Source organism: Canis lupus, chromosome 26 (genome assembly GCF_003254725.2).
Source record: "Canis lupus dingo isolate Sandy chromosome 26, ASM325472v2, whole genome shotgun sequence".
NCBI classification, from domain to species: Eukaryota; Metazoa; Chordata; class Mammalia; order Carnivora; family Canidae; genus Canis; species Canis lupus.
In genome coordinates, this window is record NC_064268.1 from 35,627,196 (window position 1) to 35,647,073 (window position 19,878).

Here is a 19,878-nt window from a genome sequence, read left to right on the forward strand (position 1 = left end):
AGGGGTTTTATTCTGTCCCAATGACAGAAGGGATCCTGAATTTCTTGACGGACTTTATGAGGTGATGTGCTTTGATCGGTCGTAGGATAGAAATATTCCATGAGTCAAAGGAAAACTATTAGTAACCAACAAGTTTTACATCGGACACAGGGCCGTGGTCTTCCTCTCTTTTCTTAGAACTTAAATATGGGGACACCTGGGTGGCTCAGCGATTGAGCATCTGCCTTTGGCCCAGGGTGTGATCCTGGGATCTAGGATCGAGTCCCATGTCGGGCTCCCTGCAGGGAGCCTGCTTCTCCCTCTGCCTGTGTCTGTGCCTCTCTCTCTATGTCTCGCATGAATAAATAAGCAAAATCTTAAAAAAAAAAAACAATTTAAATATGACAACCCACTCACCACCACACACACACAGTGCTTCTCCTTACTAGCTCCCAGCTATTCATCAAACCATTTCATGTGATTTTTCCCACTGTCCCTTCTGTGTGCTTGGACAACACCCATGCATGGTCACCCTCACCAAACCATTTGCCATTCTCAATTTTTTAAAAAAAATCAATATCCAGCGCACATCCTATCGGTTATCTCAGGGCTGGCCTGCACGCCTCCAAATCCCCGCCACCCACCAATGTTTGGCACAGAGGAAGCTTTAATGGAGTCTTGAAAAAGTGCGTGCAGCGCCCTCATTTCCTTTCCCTACTTCATACTGGGGGCCTAATGCCACCCCCACGCACCCATGAAAGGGGAACAGAAAACAAGCACGATGCCCCGAGCTGACCAACTCAAAACCAGCCCTGACATGAAGACGTGTGGCCAAGCTCCATAAACCTCTGAGCCTGCCTGGTGACATGGCTTTCATGGCTTTCAGCTTCACACCCCGAATGCTGACAGACGGTATTAGAGACAGAAGAATTGCTTCTACTAATGCATGAAACAAGGGTGGCATTTTGATGCTAAGCAATTAGGTTTTGGCAAGGAAATCTCTGCGGAGAAAGGGGAGCCTTTTTTTCTTGGTGACAGAACAATTTTCTCCACTGGAGTTAAGTATTCGTTTCCCCATCTAAATGTTTGGAGAATGTATGAAAGTAAAAAGAACAAGAATGTCCTCTTTATTTGACTTGTGACATCACAGCAGATGGCACGCGGAGCGGGGAGGCCATGGGCCAGAGGGTCCTAAGCTTCAGCTCTGCTTCTTCCACGCTCGGCACCCAGTCCCTAAGCAGGAGCAGTGGCGGGACGGCCTCCGGCCTGGGATCCCCCGCTGGGAACCGAGCGCCCAGAGGGACCTGTTTCCTGCTCGCTCACTAACACCTGGATTTGCAGGTGGGGCCTCTTGCGTGGGTTTGTGACAGATGCCGAAAATAAGGATTTCTCCGAGTCAGTCACAGCTGGGTGTTGACCCGATCCCCCCACCCCCAAGCAGGAGGAGAAACAAAAATCGCCAGCCCACAGGGATCCCATCCTCAGGGCCCTGAGATCCCATCTGACCTGTATCTTTCCCGCCCCCCGGCAGGGCTGCTGCAGAACTGGGCCGCCCCACCTGCAGCACATCCCATTTCCCCAGCCCCTCCAAGGGCAGCCCCAACTCTAGGCCGTCCCTCCTCGTAGGAAAATGTCTTTCTGGCGTTCCACGGCGGGAACTCCAACTTCCCCAATTTTCTCTACTTGTGGTAAGTGATACCATCTTTTTTTTTTTTTTTTTCCCTTTTATGATTTGCCTTCCCTTTGATTTCTCGACTGCTTTACGGGTTTTGCGCTTGAATGTACAATCGTGTTTCCAAAGGGAAAGGAAAGGCGGGGAGCCCAGCCTCGTAAATACCCATTTTGTGCTCAAATCACACGGAATCAAGCATCGTAGTATTCTTCTTGTTACATATTGCAACACAATTCTTTTCCCCCCACCACCCGCCCCAGGTAACTCAAACCTTTTGCTATGAAAGCTGACTCAGAGGAGAGGTTTGGGGTGGGTGGGTTGTTTATCTATGTATTTATGTCTTTGTGTATTTACGTATTCATTCATTCATTCATTCATTCATTCATTCATTCATTCTCTTGTTTGTCTTTCCTGTCGCCCTCACCAGCAGCAGCTAGTGAAGTGCTCAGTACCGAGCAGATGGTTAACGTACCCTGACTCATGTGCTGCTGGGCACAGGGCACACACCGCCTCGTGACCATCCACTGAGCAACTCACCCGAGGACTATCACCCATTCATACCATTCGTACCGCCCACGCCTAACAGCAACCCCTCACAAAGCCACTGCTATAAAAACTGTGGAGTTATGTTGAGGCCACCACACCAATAAACCCCTTTTTCAAAAAAACAAAAACAAAAACAAACAAACAAAAAACAAAAACAAAACAAAAAAAACCTGTGGAGTTAGAAGTCATGCACAAGTTCTGGACGTTTAAAATATTCGTAGCATCATCAGGAACAAAGGGAAATCACTCGATTCTGGAGCTACGATTAAAAGATGACTGTTACACCTGATGGTACAGATTGCTTAGTCTCTTGACTAAAAGTTCAACTCGTCTATCTGTTTAGTTGAGTTGCAGCTTGCGTGGCGCAGAAAAAGGGGCAGGTTTTCTGATACATTCTTATGAACAAACTACTATGAACTGATCACTTGACAATCCTGAGTTACTTTTCTTTTTTTTTTTTTTTTAAAGATTTTATTTATTTATTCATGAGAGATGCAGAGAGAGGCAGAGACACAGGCAGAGGGAGACGCAGGCTCCCTATGGGGAGCCCGATGCAGAATTCAATCCCAGGACCCTGGGATCATGCCCTAAGCCAAAGGCAGACACTCAACTGCAGAGCCACCCCATTAGTTACTTTTCAAATCATAGATGAGCTTATTTGAACCAAATAGGGTTAGTGTTATTTATATACGTTCTTCACAAAGTCCAATTAAAGCAAGGACAAGGATATGTTTTTCTGTTTTGTTTTGTTTTGTTTTTACCCAACAAGAAATCACATATAAATTCTATAAGCAGTTCCCCTTGCTAAAAACAGTAAAAATCCATTTATATGAAAATACTTTGGACATAAATATCTTGAGAAACAACAGGGACTATAGATGTAGGCTAGCCCACTGGTCAGAATCTTCTGAGCACAGGATCCTCCTGGTCCCCCTAGCTCATTATCTCCAGAGCCAGGGCTCAGGAAATAGCATTTTAAACTGCAGGTGATCCTTAAAATTCCAAATCTCTGTTCTAGAATAAAAGTTTCAAGATGCTCCGACCCAGAGGGACAGACGGACTTAGTAGAATTAGGCCACATGAGTGGGCAACGGTGTTCTCCAAGGCGCACCAAAGCCAAATTATGATGCTAAGGAAAATGTACACTGTACACTGAATGCTTGAAGCAGTGGATAACACCCACTTGGACTCAAAAGTAAATGAATAAACACGTTCTTGTCCCTATTAGGTTTGCCAAGAAGCAGTCCCTCCATGATACGGCCAATGGACTCTGCGCTTATTTCGATCACTATCTCGAAGTCACTCTGCCTTCAACTTCCTAGGGATGGTTACGTTGCACGATTGCAACAGGACAGGAATCATATACAAGGAGTAATAATAGGAAACGTTCTGGGTCTGTGTGAATCCACATCCATTGTGTCGGGATGACTCGTGAAGAGTACCCTCCTGGGTTACGTCTGCGGTCTCCCAAGCAATCCTCAAGAATCATTCTGTGAATTGGAATTGGTATTATCGTCCCCATTTTCAACTGGGACTGAGGCTTGGAGATGTTCTACAACTTGTCTGGATCAAACCTGGGTTTTTCTGGAGCCAGGATTAGTAGATCCAGCTCACTCAAAGCCACTTCTCTTGCACCATGCGGCCAGTCCATTCATATTTAAGTAAAAAACAGGCTATGTAGGTTTAAGTCTACTACATGACAGTAATTTCGTTACTCTGAACTGTATGCTACTTCATACTGGGGCAGTACTTTACAAAGATCATGCATAATTTTTAAATATTAATGTACCGAAATTCGATGGCAGCCAAGGGTCTCTAAGCCTTCCCTACTCTATCTCTCCATACAAGGCAAGGATTGCCATGGAACTATGGGCTCTCTGTGGACTCATTATAGCACATATGTGGCCAGGGGCAAAGAGCAAAAATCCTGACACAGCGTGAGGATTCAGTGTTTGAAATGGGTCATTTGCTTTTCGCAAACTACATAAATGCACTTTCAGGAAGATTCGAAGTACTGCTATTCATTACAGCTTTCCTTCGGGAAAGTTCCCTTGCTGCAGTTCCATTCTTCATTTTTTTCCTTCTGGAAATCAAGCACACGGTCTTTATGTTTGTTAGAAGTGGAGTTAAATTATAGAAATTTCCCAACGAGGAGAAAGCAGCTCCTACATTACTCCGATGACAGAAAGGAGACCTCTGCAAGCAAAAACTTATGAAATGAGCATTGAAAGACAAAGTGAGAGCCTTTTTAGTGATTTGAGTGCACACTCTGTGAATTGATCAAAGAGCTGACTCTCCTATCCATATTTATAAAACGTGCTGCACCTAAATAGCTATATTTCTCTTGAGAAATGCTTAGTCTATCTTGAGACATGAATAATGATGTCAGTTGAGAAGAGAATATAGGTACATCCTTTTCCTCATGCCTGAACAGGTGCTATAAATTTAAATATATTCACTGAATTCCCCTAAGATTAAGAATATATATCATCAGCTATCTCTACTTTGTTACTAATATTTAAATTGGCTAGAGAATATGAACATAATGTGGGAAAATAGCACAAATACCATCTACTATACATAAGAAAATTACTTTCTTTGTAAACCTGTGCTCAGAGATTCTTTTTCTTCAAGATTTATTTGTTTATTTGAGAGAGAGAGAGAGAGAGCATGAGCTCTGGTGGGGGAGGGGCAGAGGCAGAGAATCTCAAGCAGAGTCGCCACTGAGCACGGAGCCCCAGGTGAGGCTTGATTCCAAGACCTATGAGATCATGACCTGAGCCAAAATCAAGAATTGGACACTCAAACAACTGAGCCACCCAGGCGACCCATGTGCTCCGAGATTCCTAAACGGAGTTATTTTTAACAATTATAACTCTGAACTAAGCAGGGACAGAACCACTTTTCTTGAGAGGCTTTAGCACAGCTGAAGAGAGCTAATACTTTAAGAAAGCTTCATTAAATATGAAGGAGAAGAAATAGGACATCGTGCCATTGCTGTGACAAACACACCCCCACCCCCACCATCTCAGACCACCTTACCAAGAAGCAAAGAACAAGTTTTCAGTCCAACAATTAATTGCTTATTTAGACCCAGAGGCTGGGAACAAATCCACAGGACACTTTTGCTTGCCTTGCCCTGTCTCCATATGGCAACTAGCAGTTTCATCCTGCTGCTTGGGCCAATTCTCACGTCTATCTTGCCCTCTTTCTGCTACAATCAAAAGAGCCAAAGACAAACTTTCCTGACTCCGATGAGATGGCCATTACATTTTCATGTGGGATGTGAGGTACAAACCTTTCCCTTGCAAACAGTAGGACTATGGTGGTGGTTGTCAGCATGAGTGAAAGTACCTTTTGTGGTCTACGTCAATGTTAAAGCTAAAACCCATCCCTCTGTAGACTTACTGTGTGCATTTATCTCCTTTTTCTGGTACACACACACTACTGAGGATGACATCCTATTATGGAACGTGTCCATTCTCGGCCTCATATGACAAAACATCTCAGGAACACCTCTGATGTCCACTTCTTCCGTCTGTCTTCATTCTAATCTTACTATGGGTCCTCATGGCCTTTTGACTGGACAGCTACAGCCGTAATTAGTTTCCTAATTCATTTCTTCCTATCTAAATCCAAATGCCACCCTTCTATACTAACTTCAAAACTATAGTTCTGGAACGTCTGTAAGTCTTCAGTGGTCCCCCACGGGCTAGCAAGATAAATAGTCTGTCATGGAGGCAACCAAGACATCCATAATTCAAGCATCACCTGTTTTTTTTTTTCCTACTTATTTTCTATGTCTCTATTCTGGGTCAGTTGGATATTCACTCTTAGCTGAGTGACTCTTCCTTTCCTACCCATCAGATTTGCTTGTGCCATTCCCTCCGGATAAAGTGGTCTTCTAACCAAATTCACCCTTTCTCCTTAAGTCCTTAATGAAATTAGGTGTTTTTCCTCCTCTGTCTTGAAGCCATGGATACTTTATCTTTTAGGACGCTTGACTCATCGTGTCTTGAATTAATGTTAAACGGATGCTTATCTTACCTAGGAATTCAGATGGACAGAAGAAGCTCAATTTTTTTCATCTCTGCATTTCCTGTGATAGGTAGACAGGGACTGTGGTAAGAGAATTGAGATGACCTGGCTGTAGTTATAAGCTCACTTGGTTTGTTTTCCGTGCCATGGGCTTGAATTCCAAAGTTACAGGCAACAAGAATCAGTATCCAGGTATAGGAAGGGATTTGCCTCTTCATTTACAAAATTTCTGTCCAGTAGAAATATACTGTGTAATTATATATAATTATATATAAATATATAAATAATACGTGTAATCATAAATTTTCTGGAAGACACATTAAAAAACTTGCATGAAACAAATAGATTTTATTTAAAGATTTATTTGAGAGGGAGAGAGAGAGAGAGGGAGGGAGAAGGTATGCAAGTTAGGGGAGGGGCAAAGGGAGAGAATCTTCAAGCAGATTCCCAAGATTCCTGAGGAGTGTGGAGCCTGGCACAGGGCTCGATCTCATCACCCATGAGATCATGACTTGAGCTAAAACCAAGAGTTCGGTGCTTAACCAAATGAACCACGTGGGTGCTCCTGAAATTTAAATATTATTCAAACATGTAATCAATATAAAATATTTATGAAATGCTTTACATAAGTTTGTGTGTGTGTGTGTGTTTATGTTCTAAGTCTTTGAAATCTGGTGAGTATTTTACACTTATGGTATCTTCTCAACTAAGACTAGCCAACACTCCAAATGCTCAGTAACTATACGTAGCTAACACATTCAACAGCACAGAGCTAAAGCATGGATGATAGTGGCACTGATAAATCAATTTCTTATTTAAAAATATATTGTATTCTTTTTTTTTTTTTTTCCTCTCCAGACTTTTCTTCTTTAGATATATCTATGGTGCTAGATCTTCCTAGGTATTCCCTGGCCTATGGAAGTAAATGACTACAGAGGAATCTCCAGAAAGGGGGCAAGTATGTGCATGACACCAGTATTATGAAGCTCCCTTAAATAAATCTCAGTCATTTGTAGGGTCTATTAAAGCTATTTTTCCAGTTTTGAGTAAAGGAAGCAAAGCAACAAATTGGTCCTCCTTGAGAAAATATAACATGCAAATTAGACCCACATGGGAAACAGATTGTTAGAGCATTGTATAACTTCACCAAAGCATCTTAACAACATAAATTAGCTTTTAAATATTATTCCTTTATAAATGGTACAGAGGAGCATAATCCTGTTTTAATCCTCTCAGCTTTATTTTCCTTAGCAAACTGCTGTTTCACGAAAAAATTCAGTGTCAACGAAGGAGAGAATGATCATGAAAAAAATGCATATCTTGAATTGTACTGTTGACACTTTGTGTTTTGTAATTGATAATATTTTTCTGTAACTCACCTCAGTGAGAGAACCTCTTCAAGACACAGATCATAAATTTCATCAAATGGAGATGTGATTACTAATTTTATACTATACATGGCGAAAAAAGACTCATTCTATCCTGGGTTATTCTCAGGCTCACTGGGATAAATCATGCAGTAAGAAAAACTAATTAATAGAAACTACTCAAATCTCCTCAAAACACCTGCAGTAGCCCCTCTTTGTATTGTATCGTTGTTACAGATTTTTTTTCAATCCGACAGGTCACGTGATGCTGCAGAAAGAGTGTAGCTTTAAAGAGAGGAGCCTAAAATTCTGACTCCACCGTTTCCGAGCTGAACTATCTGGTGCAAGTATTTTCCCTTCTCTGAGCCTGTTTCCTCAACATGAAATCTATTTTGTACGATAACAATTAATATTAAATGATGGAACATATGGTCATATCTAACTGAAATTCACCACTCATCAGCGATTTGGTCTCTCATTCCTCAGGCTACCCCTACCACTTCCCCACTAGACACTCCATAAATGCTGACTGTTGAATGCTACCATTATTGGAATTATTTATGGCTTAATAGGATCTCCTGAAAACCAAATAGGATCTCAGATTTGGAAACAAAATAACCAAGAGTAGACTTTCCCGCATGATGATAAACACCCAGACATCTGATGCAGTGGCACTGACAATGCAGCTCCGTTGAACTTTGGTATCATTTACCCTAGAACTTTCCTATCACTCATTATTCATGCTACATATGGTGAAAGCTTAATCAAATATTTGAATTCATTTTATTTTGTTAAGTTTTTATTTAAATTCCAGTTAGTTAACATACAGTGTACTATTAGTTTCAGGTGCACAATATAGTGATTCAATACTTCTCTACATCATCCCATGCTCATCACAAGTGTGCTCCTTAATCCCCATCGCCTATTTTATCCACCCCTCCCACCTACCTCTTCTCTGGTAAACATCAGTGTGTTCTCAAAAGTTAAGACTGTTTGTTGGTTTCCCTTTCTCTTTTTTTTCCTCTATGCTCATTTATTCTTAAATTCCACATATGAGTGAAATCCTATGGTGTTTGTCTTTCTGATCATCATATTTTGCTTAGCATAATGCTCTCTAGCTCCAGCCATATCTTGCCACAGCGGCAAGATTTCATTCTTCTTTATGGCTGAGTAATATTCCATTGGGTATATATACCACATCTCTATCCATTCATCAGTCTATGGACACTTGGGCTGTTTCCATAATTTGACTATTGTAGATAATGCTGCTATCAACATCAGGGTGCATGTATCCCTGTGAATTAGTATTTTTGAATCCTTTGGGTAAATGCCTACTAGTGCAATTGCTGGATCATAGGGTAGCTCTATTTTCAACTTTTTGAGGACCCTCCATACCGTTTTCCAGAGTGGCGACACCAGTTTGCATTCCCACTCAAAGTGCAAGAGGGTCCCCCTTTCTCCACATCCTCACCAACACCTGTTATTCCTCGTGTTGTTGATTTTAGCCATTCTGACAGGTGTGGGGTGTTATCGTTGTCGTTTTGATTTGCATCTCCCTGATGAGTGACGTTGAGCATCTTTTCATGTGTCTGTTGGCCATCTGGATGTCTTCTTTGGAAAAAATATCTATTCATGTCATGTTTGGGGTATTCAGTTTTAGAAGTTCTTTTTATATTTTGGATATTACCCCTTTATCAGATGTCATTTGCAAATATCTTCTTCCATTCCATAGGCTGCTTTTTAGTTGTGTTGATGGTTTCCTTTGCTGCACAGAAGCTTTTTATCTTGATGAAGTCCCAATAGTTTATTTTTGCTTTTGCTTTTCCTTGCCTCAGGAGACATTTCTAGAAGGAAGTTGCTGCAGCTATATTGCATTCATTTTATATGGTCTTACAACTCACTCCCTTCTTACCAACTAGATTTTGAAGTTTTTGAACATAGAAACCTAGTAGTCTACTCCTGGAGTCCCTACAGGGCCTTGGGCACAAAGTGGCTCACAAGGTAGGCATTAAAAAACCACTTTAGTTAATTGACTGACATCAACAGAAGAATTCTATTCAAACAAAGGCTATTGTATTGCACTTGGCACACAAGGTCCACACCATTACAGTGAGTAACTCTGAGGTTCAGTAGAGTTATTAAAGCAATAATGGAAACAAATTAATTAATGGAAACTAATTAATTTTCTAAAAATACCTGGGAAATGTTACTTCTGAGTGGAGGGAAAAAGGAAATGAAAGTAATTTGACTACAAATGTCCGATTACGTGCTAGAGTTAGGAATAGAGCATGCGACATGGAATTCCAGTTTCTCCTCTAACTATAATTTATATCCCACCAAGAGGTTTGCAAAGCCTCACTAAACAGGATGCTCATTTCAAACAAGAGAGTGAGAAGTTTCTGTAAATGTTATACAATATGCCGCACCATTAAATATTGTGAATTAATCCTATAAAACATGAAAGCTTCCCTGCAAAATTTAGTTTGCCTGTGCTCCATTTTAGTATATATGCAAACCTTAAGGACACCTAAGGAATAATTCATCCTACTCACATTAAAACGATTTTCTGCCCCAGTTACCACTGATCCAGTAATTGTCTCAAAATTAACTTGACATTTGCTCCTGAAATTTTAAACCACTGAAGATTAGGGTAAATGGCATACTCCATGCAGTCTGTTCCACTTAAGAAAAAAAACAACCTTGTCATCCCCCACCCCGCTCTATATCTGCTCCTCTCTTTGCTCCTATGGGTAAGTTTGTCTAGTACACATTGATCTCCTCTCTTGTGCCAGAAGATTGTCAATGATACTATCGGTGCCTAAATTTGCCTGAATTCTACTTTGTACCCTCCATCGCTGGTACAGTTACTTGGAAATACACACACACATACATATTTATGGAAAATTGTTAGCACCTATGATTTCCACATTTATGTGTCAAGCACCTAACAGGTGCCGAGCACTGTTCTGGGTGCTGCATATAGCACAACCCAAACTAAGTAAACACTTGATTTCATGATACCTTATTTCTTATTTGTACTGGGCAGATGATACCGATGGAAGTCGACAATACCTTAACATTAATCAAATCAGGAAACTGACTTTAGTTATCAAGGGGTGCTGTAAGGAAAGTGACAGAGGTTGATCTGTTCAAGAATGACGTGTGTTGGGTAGCGCGTACCTTACACAGGCTGGGGAGGGAAGACCTCTTTGAAGCCAAGATAATGAAACTCAGAAATGAATGATGAGAAGCAAACCATGAGAAGGTCCTAAGAAAGACCTTCCGAGCAGTGGAAATATTTTGTGCAAAGGCCTGGAGGCAAGGAACAAAAGTAAGACTAGAGAGCAGATGTGGAGGTAGCAGAAGGGAGCAGTAGGTGATCAGGAGGCACAGAGACACTGAAACTCTTGAGTCACTGAAGGGATTTGAGTCTGAATGAAGGACTAACAGGGTTGGAAGCAGGGATCAAGATGATGATAGTCCCTGGACCAAAAGATTTCTCCACCTACTATGTGAAAACGGAACCTGGGGAATACAAGCCAGTGGTCTAGCTACAGAAGATGGTGGTTTGCACAAAACACCCAGGAGATAGAGAAAAGGAGATGTACTGAGGATGGTTTCATAGGTTGAGGGGACAGAGAGGAATCAAGGGTGGTTCTGAGGTTCTGGTCCAGACAGCAGGGCAGATGATGCTTCTGTTGGCTGATGGGGAGACATGAAGAGGGAAGCATACGCAGCAGTATCGAAGACTGCGGTGATAAATGCCTCTTCCAAGCGTCCTTAGTATTTCACAGGTAGAAAAATGTGAGACTCGGAAAAATTAAGAAATTTGCCCGAATTCCTACATTTGAGTTGGAATTTGAAGAAACTGCCTGGGTTTAAAGCCCATGCCTTTCTAACTCTATTCTTCTGATCCTCTTTGCGCTCATTTTTGAAAGAATGAAACCTGAATGGACAAATGTTCCAATTATAAAATGGGTCACTGCTGAGGCCCTGGGTGGCTCAGTCGGTGAAGCATCTGCCTTCAGCTCAGGTCATGATCTCAGGGTCCTGGGATGGAGCCGCACGTCAGGGTCCCTGCTCAGGGGGGCGTCTGCTTCTCCCTCTGCCTCTGCTGCTCCCCCTGCTTGTGCTCTCGCTCTCTCTCTCGCTCTCGCTCACTCTCATTCTCAAATAAATAAAATCTTTTTTAAAAATAAAATGGATCATCATCACTCATACTGCTTTTCTATGTGCTCTCCTATGCAGAAACGTGATTTTATCTATAAAAATGTGTCTTAGGATTAAAAAATAAATAAATAAATAAATAAATAAATAAATAAATAAATAAATAAAAAAAATGTGTCTTAGGTATTATAATTTAATATACCTCTATGTAAAGTGAAAAGCAACTATAGCTTCCACTGGACATAAGTCTTGCAAGCTTCTGTTATTACAGATAAAATGGGTTCCAAACACTGAAAAGGTAAAATAGTGTGATCCTGATTAACCTTATGTAAAGCATCTGAAAACCAAATGGGAAAGTACACAGATTTCTCAAACTATGAACTCAAAATGATACCATCCCAAAGAATTCCCAGCAAATTCCCCATCCTTTGTCTTACAGTTTACTTGTATTTCTAAGCAGCTAGTCTCCTTGGCAGAGGTCACAGGTGAGCTCTTTTTGGAGCCCTTATCGCAAAAAGAGAGAGCATTTTCTCAGAGAAAGAATATTACAGTAGAGTGCTTAGATGTTCCCAGCCAGCCCAATTTATTTTTTTTCAGTTGCATTTATTTCAAAACTTACCTGATCAGTTAGCCACTACTTAATCTCTCAATTTCAAAACCTTGCTTCTAGGAAAATATTTGTTCCAAATTCTAAACACTATGACTTTGTGGGCTATCTTTTTCTTTTTCTTTTTTTTGTTGTTCTCTTTTTTAAAGATTTTATTATTTATTTATTGATTGATTGATTTATCTATTTATCTATCTATTTATCTATCTATCTATCTATCTATCTATCTATCTATCTATCTATTTATTTATGAGGTGCACACACACACAGAGGCACAGAGACACAGGCAGAGGGAGAAGCAAGCTCCATGCAGGGAGCCCAACTTGGGACTCGATTCCAGGTCTCCAGGATCAGGCCCTGGGCTGAAGGCGGCACTAAACTGCTGAGCCACCCGGGCTGCCCCTGTGGGCTATTTTGAAGGTAGGATCAGCTTTTTTTTTTTTTTTTTGAAAAATGTTCCTAGTGCTTCACTGGGGGAAGTGAGGGGTAGATGACATAGGTACAGGATGTAACATTAAAGAAACAGGAGATACCATCCTGTGTGTCAAGCAGGTGATGGTTTAATCATCTCACCCTACTTGGTGTATTTTTTTAAATGCAAAATTTAAAAAAAAAAAGCCAAAGATATAAATCCTACTTATGGTGAGCTAATTTAGAAAGAACATGGTTCTAGAATATATGAAGATAATGTGATTTTCTATATTTAAAGGGAAATGCTGGGCTCCCAAAGTTAATCTTTTTCTTTCTTATGAAAGGGAAAAAAATGCTGTTTAAAGATAATAAACTAAAAAGAAATTTAAAAAGTTAAAAAATAAAGAGAATAAACTAATGTAGGTAAGTGTTGGACAACAGCCCAATTCTGTTCCATAAAATGACATTTGCAAGGCAAGGGAAACAAAAGCAAAACTAAAACTACTGGGATTACAACAAAACAAAAAGCTTTTGCATAGCAAAGAAAACCGTCAATAAAACAGAAAGGAAAGCTACTGAATGGCTGAAGACTTTTGCAAATGATATATCTAATAAGGGGTTAAGATCCAAACTATATAAAGAGCTTAACACAACTCAATGTCTTCCAAAGATGTCCAGATGGTCAACAGACACATGAAAAGATGCTCGACATCCCTCATCATCAGGGATAGGCTAATCAAAACCACAATGAGATATGACATCACACCTGTCAGAATGACTAGAATTGAAAAGATAAGAAATAACAAGCATTGGCGAGGATGTGGAGAAAAAGGAACCCTCGTCACCATTGGTGGGAATGCAAGCTGGTGCAGCCACTGTGGAAAACAAGTATGGAGTTCCTCAAAAAATTAAAAATAGATCTACCATATGATTCAGCAATTCCACTACTGAGAATTTACAAGAAAACAAAAACACTATTTAGAAAAGATATAAGCACCCCTGTACTTGCTGCACCGTTATTTACAATCACCAAGAGATGGGAACAGCCCAAGTGTCCACTGATACACAAACAGATAAGGAAAATGTGATATATATGTATGTATACACATACATATGCTCTTTAAAATCATATCACCCAGCTGAAACCTTAGGTTGAATTTTACAGGTAAAATAATCCTTGCAATTATCAGAATTGTGGGGGCCAGATGAGATGATAACCATATTCTTGCGAACTGCAACAGCAGCACTATTGCTTGGAACTTTAACCATTTTAGAGTTAGATTCTAAAGATACTAATTGGTCGTCATCTTTTTTCTTATTTCTTTTTTTCTTTTTTTTCCCCACCCTCATATATCACTAAACAACTAGTTTCTCCCTTTCGTCACTTCCCATTGTGTATTTTTCAGAAGAAGTACTGTATTCAGATGCCAGCCAATAAATTGTCACATAATGGAAAATGATATGCCACAACATTCATTGTAAGGTTTAATAAAATTAAATTTGCACCAAAAAAAAAAATGCACACACACACACACACACACACACACACACACACACAAAGGAACATCACAGTCGTAGAAAGGATGACTTCACACCATTTGTGATAATATGGAAAGACCTAGAGGGTATTATGCTAAGTGAAGTAAGTCAAACTAAAAAAGACAACTATCATATGATTTCACTCATATGTAGAATCTTAAAAAAATGAATAAACAAAGAAAAAGCAGAAACCTATAAATACAGAGAGGAAACCGATGGTTGCCAGAGGAGAGGGGAGCAGAGTATGGGCAAAATGGCTAATGGGGTATCTTTGATAATGGAAAAGACTATCCTGATCTCCAAAAAGAATTTTAAGTGTGAAACAAACCTAAAACAGTAGAGTTTCTCAAGCCAATAATCATTTAAAAATTCAGGCTATTAACCTGGCCAGTTATAGGTGAGACTACAGAGTAGAAAAACAATTTTTACATAAGAATTGACACTTAGTAATAATCTAGTTGAATGCTTGGATTTATCTATTAGACTCTATTACAAAATTTGAAAGAAACATGGAGAGAAGAGAATTGGGATGAAGGGCACCGTGTTACTCTTTCAACAACTCTCTAGGAGGAAGGATTTAAGAGACACTACATGGTTTTTATATATTGAAGATGAACATGATAGAAGAATCCTAAGAAACACCACACATTGCAGCGTGGCCTAACAGTCGCTGAAAGAAAGTTCCAATTGAGTCAGCATCTCCATTAATCAACCAAAGTAGAAAAATCTTGGATGTCAACTGAATATATTAAAAGATATCCCAGGAAGCACGACATACACAGGATAGGGACGGAGCAAGTGATCAAAGACAAACTGTAGATTTAGGCAAATGGAAACAACCTACAGAACTAGAAGAAACACTGCTGATCAAAACTAAAAGAAACAAATACCCTGATACCAAGTTTTGAATATTTTTTATAGGAGGACACAATTTTCCGAATATCTTATTCCATAAAGCCCAATAGACTCTCAACATCCACTTGTAAGAGTGATAGAAATAGGAAAAACTCAAAACTTCTATCAAGATGAAACATCAAGGGACACCTGGGGGGCTCAGTCGGTGAAGCATCAGACCTCAGTTCAGGTCACGATCCCAGGACAGAGCCCCGAGATGGGCGCTGTGCTCTGTAGGGGAGTCTGCTTGTCCCTCTCTCTCTCCTGCACCTTCTCTTGCTTATGCTCTCTCTCTCCCTCTCTCAAATAAAGAAATAAAATCTCAAACAAAGCAAAACAAAATGTCAATATTGTGCCTGCTTTCCCTTAAACAGTCAGCATTTCAATGGGAGCACCTCACGGAAGGCCTCCGTTAACACACAGAAGTAAATGCATGTAACTGCAGGAAGACCAAACAAAATTAGCACTATTCCAGAATGGTAAAATAAAATGACTGATTTGAACGTTCATAGGTCTTCACATTTACCTTTTAACTAGAAACACCAGAGATAATGCAACTTTAAAATATTGTCTTAAACCTGTTGGTAGCGAACTCTGTAGGATTCAAGCATGGTATTTCTGTTTTTTAAAAAGGCATCAGGTTTTAAGTGAAGCAGAAAGGTATCATCAGATTTGCCGACACCACAGGATTCCAAAAGTTTAGGCTTGAAAATATACCCATCTGATCACAAATCTACTTAAAAATATACATGTATCAATTCCCTGGACTCAGACGACGATATTTATGAGAAGAACTCCAACACACACAATCACATTGGGCAAGGCCAAAAACTCCTGATGTAATCTCATTTTGTAAAGGGCATTTAGGAATGGGATCCTGCTCATTGAGATCATTGATGAGAAGATACATTTGCTCACCCTTTCTGTCTGGCTGCTCAGAAGAATGTGCCAAAATATAAAATGGGTACATACTGTCTGCCCACTGGTCCTCCGACTAGCACTTACCCTAAAACAAACCATCTCATAGTATATAAATGGATATGAAAAAGGATGTTCTAGGAAATTTGCATCTATCTATTCATAAAATAATACATAACACATAATCATCAGCAAGACCCTTTTAAAAATATGTAGAATGTAATATTACACAGCCCTTAAAAACATGTGCTCTATCCCTTTTTGTATAGGAAGAGGCCCATCAGATGCTGTTGAACAAAAAGTAGTTTACATACAATCTACATAGTAAGAGCTCATATATATACATAATTCTGTACAAATATATATACACATGCACACAAATATCTATAATATCTTGAAGACTGTTTACAGGGTGTTATGAATTTGGGTTGAATGTATGCAAATATCCTGTTTGAGAATGACACTTCTGAGGTCAGGGTGCATAAAATCACATTTCAACTTCACTCCTAACAAAGGGTTTGACTATGGGCAAGTCAACCTCTTAAAACCACCACGTCCTCAACTGTAATATAGAAATAATACCTACTTCGTGATGTAAAATTTTACCCCAATACATGATACAATAATACCTAACATCGGTTTTTAGGGTTACATTCTACTTCATTGCATTCTTTTCATAATAGTGGATATCTATTATTTTATATAGTCTACTTGTCAAATATTTTACTCAAACACGACTTTAATGAAAAATTAGATTATTTGCATAATCAACCTTTAAGCATCAACCTACCTATTTTTAAAAGTATTCTTATGACTAGTGTTTGTATATTAGGATTAATATATTACTAATCTCTGAAATGGCTACTTTCTCAAAATTGTGCAATTCTTTAGGAGTTGAAGAATTGTCTCGGGTTCAGAAAAATTAAGAAGCCACGTGTGGGCTCACAAAGGAGAAGCGGAAGGTTACACACATGTAAATGTTCTTGTGCTGCAGTACAGGGTTTTCTTGGCTTTTTAAGATTTTATTTTAATTCCAGCATTATATTAGTGTCAGGTGGACAACATAGTGATTCAGCACTTCCATAGGTCACCCAGTGCTCATCCTGACAGGTGTGCTCCTTCATCCCCATCACCTATTTCTCCCATCCCTTCACCCTCCTCCCCTCGGGAGACCGTCAATATGTTCTCTAAAGTTTAGAGTCTCGGATGCAGTTTTATATGTTCACTTTACCATATTTTCCTGGCAGCTGAGGATAAATGCAACTAATCACAATGAGTTCTATCCACCTCCAGAAAAAGAAGAATAATCAAGGCTTCTCGCTGACCACGTTAAAGTTAAAGCACCGCAGGCCAAATAGAAGACATTTTTCTGTGGTGTGTTGCAAAGAATTACTCGATCCAAGAAGTGATTCCTATGGTAGAGATTTCAGTTGTTGTAGCAAGCTGCTGGGTAATTAAAAAACAATCACAAGACATTAGCAGAGCCTTGGAGCACACACCAAACTCCGTGCTCTACCCTTGTGCAGGGTTGGTCTTATCTCAATCTTGAGCTGGAAGGTGACTTTCTGGAGGGACCTAACCAAGAGGCTAGCTTCACAATGGATGAGTAAATAAAATGGCAGAGAGGAGGCCAGGACTTAAATCCCATCTTAAATTTGCTCCCTCGTGTCATTTTGGTAAAAGAGCAAAACTCGGCTGGCGTCACCGTGGTTGGACACTTTGCAAAACAGAGGCCACCTGTTATATTTTCACATATTTCTGGAGCTCAGCATCTTTTCCCAGTACCATGTGCCTGGGTGTGTATCGGGCTCCTTTGGGGATCCACAGCTCCCCGGAATAGCAGGAAACCGAGCCATGAATCCTAGGAAACGTAATGAGCCACTAACTCCGAAAAAAAAGCATCAAGACAAAATACCACGTATTCCTCTAAGTGACAGTATTATCCATAATGTCATATGGTGGTTAGTTGTCCCTCCGGCCTTCAGATTCACTCCTCCCATAAAGCCAAGCCTTACAGCTCTAGACTTCACTCTGCATTTCCCCAGATGCAGACAAGTCTAGACAGAGGTATTACATTTTCAACCCAGATCCCCCTCCACGAGCTCACGCATACAACACTTTCTCATTGAAAGAACTATAAAGTCTGTTTTGTATGCTTGTTTTATGACAGTCAGTGCGCCGGGTATCCTCCTACACATTTACCGTACAAAGAAATTGAGACCCGGAGAGATTAATTAACTTGGACAAGATGACAACTCCTTAACAATGAAGCTGAGGGAAAAGATAATGAGTCTAAAGCCCTGAACTAAATGAGTCTAAAAGCCCTAAATATTGACACATACAGAATGCCAGAAAGTCGAGTGCTATCTCCACCGCTATTATGCGGAGATGCCACACGGTTTATTTCCCCGTCATAACTTCCCTTCCATTCAAGTGAGCGATTTAAAAGCATTGCTGGCAACATTTCAACCTCTAAAATGCCAACCACAAAAGCCACAGTAATCGTGAACTCTCCCATTAGGAAATCTGAAATTAGTATAACATCCAAATAAATAACAATAATAATAAATAAATAACATCCAAACCTACTGCAACTGGGTCATATTTATGATCGAATCACTTTTTTTTTTGTCTCCTTCAAGGATGAAAAAAAGTAATTCTTTCATTAAAATGAAGATGTAAATCACGCTGTCATTCGGAGACATCAGAAATGCAAGCCACACAAACAAAAATCAAAGACAGATCCGTTCAATAAGCCTTTGGCATTGATTTCAGGATTGAATCGAGATGCTTTCCCTTTGAGACGTTATTTTTGAAGGTAAAAGCGTTTCTGAATTCCTGGGGCCAGAATTGACCAAAAGTAAAGTTGCTCTTGTTCTGAACGCATCGAGAGGCTCACATTGATGGGTGTGTGAATACACCCCACTGCCTAATATCACAGAAGCTGCTAGGATGCTTCTTGCCTACTGCTATTGAAGAGAAAAGAAATCTAAAATGCTAACGAACTGATTGACAGCCCAGTCTGATGCTAATCTAAAGCCGGTAGCAACTGTCAAGGCGCTTACCCAGAAACAATTTCTATCTGCTTTAAAACTGTCACGGTGCTCATTTTGATCCGATGCTCAGCGAGCATAATGGAAAAGCTTTTACTCGGTTCAACGTGTAAAGTATTTCCATCCACTGATGGTTAGTACCTAACTAACCCTCTGTAAGCAGAGGAGGTTCTAGATTTCACAGGGCCTGAGGCCTCGACCATTTGGGGAACCCTGTGGAAGGAAGAGAATATGAAATTACAAGCCCCAAATTCAACACCGGGTTCTGGAGGTACCTGTGCAAGTGAGGGGTTTTGACTTTAAGTTTCATTAGATTCGTGAAAAATTGGCTTCTGTCTCCAGCAGATTCTCACTGTGTCTTCTCACATTCGCTGATGAAAAGCATGCACCTGATTTGTCTGCAAAAGCACCATTACAATTATTTTATGGGAGAATCATAATGAATCCAAGAAAGCCAATTTAAACCAATCAAAAGGACAATTTACATATTATTCCGAGTTCAATAATGGCAATCTACTTTTAGTGCTTAAATATGTATTAGGTCTTATTTGCTCCATACTCAGCATTTGGAAACAGGCATGAGGAATTCAGAACACTATGCACACGCTTACAGGGTGGTTACAGACGGATTTGCATTTGCTAGTTAGGGGGAAAACAAATGGTGAGGTGACTCAGGCTCTGCTAACC

General features: G+C 40.0%; 1 protein-coding gene and 1 long non-coding RNA gene across 5 annotated transcripts in view; one reads left to right on the forward strand and one right to left on the reverse strand.

Annotated features, from left to right (window-relative positions):
- The window catches only part of PRKG1 (protein kinase cGMP-dependent 1), a 1,199,334-nt gene that overhangs the window by 638,691 nt on the left and 540,765 nt on the right, over positions 1 to 19,878 (reverse strand). The gene's annotated exons all lie outside the window — the stretch shown is intronic.
- Positions 1,128 to 8,018, forward strand: LOC112656206 (uncharacterized). Its single transcript, XR_003134190.3, has 3 exons — positions 1,128 to 1,667; positions 7,094 to 7,193; positions 7,860 to 8,018. It is a non-coding gene; the product is annotated as an uncharacterized LOC112656206 (long non-coding RNA).